Genomic DNA, 5,449 nt, shown 5'->3' with positions numbered 1-5,449 from the left:
ATCCGACACGACTGCATTGCAGATTTGCTTCCCCAAGTTGTAATTGTAGTACTCCTGTCGTTTTTCGAGCCTGTAACAACTCTACCTAAATTAAGTGCTTTTAACTCTAAACGAGTGACAAATCAAATCCCTAAGTTAAGAAGTGAAATGACCTTTATAAACCTAAGAAGCTCTCTTTTGGAGTTTGGTTTAAAGCTTGAAATTCTATATACAAACTTAAGTTTCTGCCCAAATAAGAGTTGTAAAACATTTAAATTCCAACAACTTTTGTTAAAGGCACTTTGACCCTTTCGGAGTGAAAGGAAGTCAAAAAGAACAACCAAAGCCGGCTTTCCTAAAGGACCCTGAAAATCTCTTAAGTCCTGAAATTCGAGTTTTCCTCCATCTTTGCAAGCTTTCATCTCCCGTTTTTCTATCTAAACTCGAGTCAGAGCCTTAATAGAAGTTGTAGTACCTCAAGAGTGTTCCAACTTTGTTACACTGACCCAGATCCAAATCAGACCCGAGCTTGTGCAAAATCCCGGTCAAAGTGAGGTAAACCAGTCAACTCGCCCCGGATGCTTAAAAATCCTAAGTCTGGAATCCCAGATTTTTGGCTAACTTTGGCCGGAAATATTGTTGAATCCTCTCACAATCAAAACCGACACCTTAAACAAAGTTTGAAGAACGATCAGAGTTGGGCAAGATTGTTTAAGGGAGTTTCGGGAGTTGTGTTCAAAGATTTGGAGAAGGATCGCTCCAAAGCTGGTCGGGCTTGCTGCCCGAAGGGAGCCTCGACGCCCGCGCGCCCGAGCATGTTCGCTCGCGCGCCGTGTGGCCGCCGGCCACCGGCAGCTCGCCGGCGCCCTATCACCAGCGCGACAGCGACAGGACGAGAGCCACGGCGCCCAACCCGCACCCGCGACAGGACAGAGCGAGCGCAGGGCGAGCCAATCGCCGGCCGCGCGCAGGTCGCCTTCCGCCTGCCACAGCTCTGCTCCGCCAACCCTGTTCCGTCCGTTCGCTGAGAAAGCTGAGATGCCCCGACGTCCCACTTCTCCGCCCGCTCGCCCAACCCCCATGGTAGCCTTCCGCCTCGCCCGCCTGACAGACCGGAAGCCCCAAACGCGCGTCGCCCAAGGCCAATCGCCGCCGAAGACCACCCGGAGCTCCGCCTCCTCTGCCAAATGGCGTCATCGGCCAATGGCTGCCTCGCCCGAGCACTCGCCGCTCCCGGCCTTATCCTTTCCCCACCGGAGCCTCGCCTCGACCCTCCGCGCCACCCCGGCCCTATAAAAGGGAACCCCCTCACTGGCAATGCCACCCCTTTGCCACCGCCCGCACCGCGCCGCCGCTTTCTCCTCTGCGCCCTGCTTTCTCCTCTGAGCCACCGCTTTCTTCCCGCGCCGCCGCTGAGCTTCCGTGGAGCTCACCCCCTTGCGCCACCCCACACTCCGGCGACTTCGCCGCCACCCTCAAGCCGCTTCTTCCAACACACCAGCCGCCCGGTCCTCCGCGCGGTACTAGAGCTTGCTTGTGTCCACCAGAAGCACGCCGCCGCCGGACCACCATCGAAGTCTTGCCGCCGCCCAAGCCTTCGTGCGTACAACCTTCCCGCCCCAGCCTGCTCCTGCTCGGCCCCAAGGCTTCGCCGGTAGACCTGGAGGTAAGCTACTTAACCTCCCTGTCTTTTCCGTCTCGCCCGACCCCTGTCCTTTTTCACTTAGTCCGACCCCTTTCTGTTCGGTTCGTCCGACCCCTTTCCGTTCGGTTCGTTCGACCCCTTTCTGTTCGGTTCGTCTGATACCTATCCTTTTCGTTTTGCCCGACCCCTGTCCTTTTTCGTTTCGCCCGACCCTTTGTTTCGGTTTGCCCGACCCCTTTTCTTTTTGTCTCGCCCGACCTTTTCCTGTTCGCCTCGCCCGACCCTGCCAAGTTCGCTGACCCTTTCTCCGCCTCGCCCGAGGGCTCGGTTGTAACTTTTTCCTTGACACGAGGGTATCGGTGAAATGTTTTCGGGGATTCCTCTGTGTTAAGTGTTAGGACCTCGGTACGGTTTTCCTTAAAACCTGAGGGTCAGACCCTAAGTTTTCCCAATTCCGACCCTCTCATCCTGCTCTCCACCAACAGAAGTCGAACTCCCCCACTTTTTCTGTAGCCTTGCTACCAGTGTCCGTGTTAAAGCATGAGTGTGTGAAATAACCATCTAAAATGTTTAACCCCTGCATTGCATTTCCGTGTAGAGTTGAATCACGCCGACGGAACGTACAAGCTTCATCCAGCACCGGAAGAAGACCCCGCCGAGGAACTGCACCCCTTCGAAGGAGAGCCTGAACCAGCACAAGACCCAGAGGACCCGCAAGCTTTTTCTGAAGGCAAGCCCCGGTGCATGAACTCCCTGTTTTACTTTCATGCCACTTATTGATTACTTGATTGCGCATTTACGTTTCGAGGAGTTGTAATGGAACCTTAGATGCATAACTTAGTACCTTGTTTTTGAATACTAGTTGCTAAGACCGAGTAGTTGCATTGCTTAATAGGTTTCGGTAAAAGTCGAGTGATCTCCTGTCACTCACGAGTTATAGGAGTTGAATGTTTCAGAGTGTCGCAACTATAAGGACGACGGATGGGGTCAGGCTAGTGTTCGATGCTTGGTGGATTGCCCCGTCTGTCTAAATGAAACTGAACTAATGTCGAAACGTGTCGGTGTTCGTGATCAAGTGTTTGAAAGTACTAATCTCATACCTAGTATGGGATGGGGAAGCCTAGTACCTGATTGAACTGGGGCGTGGCATACCTTCCAGCTGTCCTTGGAACGTCGTTCCCATGGTGCATCATGTGGGTGCAAGTGCGGTCACAGTGCAGCAATAGGCCGGGACTGTGGAGCATTGCATGCCAAAGGAAGTTGGCCCTGACACGTGCCTAAGGGATCGATGGGGACGGCTGACAAATGAAGCGACCCTTCGTGGTGCGCGGATGTCGTGAGATTAGGTTTGCCATGCGTGGTTAATAAAATTCGAATCGATTCGTCTGCCTCTCACAGATTGGGACTACTTGATCGCTATTCTGCACTGAGTAAAGAGGGAACATGATGATGATTTTAGTCTTGATGTTTGTTAAGTAATTGCTTGGAAACCATGTTTGTTTAGTATAAGTTGCTAATCTAGAATGAATAAAGAACATAGAACATGAGCTAAAAGGTTGAAAGTAAGGACTGACTTTAGACGCTTTTGGCATGAAAACCCCAGAGCCAGAAAGCCTTGCATGTCTAGGTCTCGGTCGTGTCTTTCTGACGGGTCAGTCTTGCTGAGTACTAGTTGCTCAGCCTTGTTGTGGCTAATCTTTTTCAGGTAATGCCAATAGCTTGGGTGTTGGTACCACTTGGCCGACCTAGCTTCCTCCAGGCTGGACCGTCGAGTGGGATCCTTCCTCGGATGGCGAAGGAAGGAGTTTTTGATGTCATGATCGGCTCCATCATGATGTCATGTATCGACATTTAGCTTCCGCTAGTTTTCCTTTGACTTAGAACCATGCAAAATTTCGGTTTGAATTTCCAAAAACTCTGATGTAATAAATTGTTGAACTATGTTGTCATGATGGAATGTTGTAATCTCTGTGCTACTCACCTTCGCGTGAGCGATGCTTCTCGATCCTGTTATGTGGTTTATCGGAGGAAATCTGACAGTCGACCAAGTTGACTTGCTTAAAGTGCATAATCGCGTGTCAGGCGACTTCAATGCATTTTAGTCAGGTTAATTTGGGCGGTTCCGCCACAGCTGGCATCAGAGCTCGAAGCACAGTACGGAGAACAACAAACCTTAAAACTCTTTTTTCTAACTAAAATTTGCAAGAAGTAAAATCGAGAAGTTCGTAAGTTCGCTAAGGATGAGTTTAGTTCGAGGAGCCCTAGGGGATTTTGGAGTTGTTTTTAAGGTGGCTAATAGTTAATGGTTATCTTCTAACTTCCAGCACTTTTTGACACGTCTATCATACGTGTGCCGAAATCCGCATCGCGAGTATGCGAAGGGTGATGGGAATTCGATTCCAATGAGCCTACCATCATGGTTGTTTCACCCACATCTATTATACGTGCGCAGGTTCCGTATGTTAATACATGCGAAGGATGGTATGGTTTGATTCCAACGAGCCTATCGTCACGGTTGTTCGCCCACGTTTGTTACACGTGTGCATGGTTCCGCATCACGAGAATGCGAAGGGTTATAAGATTCTATTCAAAGGAACCTATTTCCATGGTTGTTGCGCTGTCCATGCAGCGTTAAACGCATGGGTGCCGTTTTTATAGTGAACGGTAATGATTGTGGACGCTTTCGTGAGTGCTGGCACGGAAGGTTCAAGCTGTGTTGTGTTTTTCTGCAGGTACACTAACAAACGTTGCGTTCGAAACGATGCCTAGTAACTCGACTAGTTATTATAGTGAGGGCCGTATTGTTGCCTTTCCACTGGCACTAACCACGTAATTCCAAAGATTTTTGGCAATTATTTTTGGTTGAGAGGACGACTAGGACGTGCATGCATTCAGAAATAAAAACAAACTCGAGTACGTCGTAAAAAGTAATGCACCGCGTCAAGGATTGTCTAGCTGTCCTTTTTCCACCCTGATAACTCCAAAATATTTGTATAAGAAAGTTGTGCTAAAACTCCCAAGTAAAACTGCCACAAGGTACTACCATTTGGGTTAAGAGTTGTGATCAGTTTGGTGACCCCCTGTTGGCTGTTAGCCCAAAGTGCACACCAGCGGAGTTTTTGCTGTTTCGACTGCCTTAAGGACCTTTTCTGTGAGGAGTCTTTTAAGCAAAGTTTTTCAGAACTTAGTAAAGGACTTACTGGTAGAGTTTCAGCTTTGTTAAGTCTCTGGTTTGGAAGTTGTGTTCAGTTTATCTTGACTCGGTCTGGAAAATTCCAACGGGTACACTTAATGGGAATCTGAGATTATCACCTTGTTAGGTTCTGTTCTAGCCCTACCTTTGAATACCAAACTTGTTACACACTATCTAAAGAACATGCGGGTAAAATTTGAGAAGTTTTGGAGGAATACTTGCTGAGTTATGAGCTTTTCTCTAAACTGCCAGAAATCTATTTGATTTCCAAGTGTTAGCTCCGTTTCTCACTTGACCTTTGGTTACAGATGGCGCAGCCCGTGCACGTTGCAGTCGGCACGGATGGCATCACCTACTCACGGTGCCTTCACTACGAGGGTTTTCCAGCTATGTTGTGGGACACTCTGTGCTCTTTCGGGTATCAGTTGCCGCCGGTTTATGCGGGCCGTGCGTACCAGGACCACGGGATTTCGCGGAGCCGCGTACACGTACGGGTATCCCCACCTCCGGATCAGCCACAGTGGCCGCTGTTGGAGGTAGTGGCTGAGGGACATACGCTCCATGACGTCTGGGAGTTCGCAGCATTGCAGACCTTGACCCAGTTCTGCCGGGCACACCCTCTTGAGATCGTG

The sequence above is a fragment of the Setaria italica genome, chromosome IV (genome assembly GCF_000263155.2).
Source record: "Setaria italica strain Yugu1 chromosome IV, Setaria_italica_v2.0, whole genome shotgun sequence".
NCBI classification, from domain to species: Eukaryota; Viridiplantae; Streptophyta; class Magnoliopsida; order Poales; family Poaceae; genus Setaria; species Setaria italica.
The sequence above is the reverse complement of the archived record's forward strand: the minus strand, read 5'-3'. Positions refer to the sequence as shown.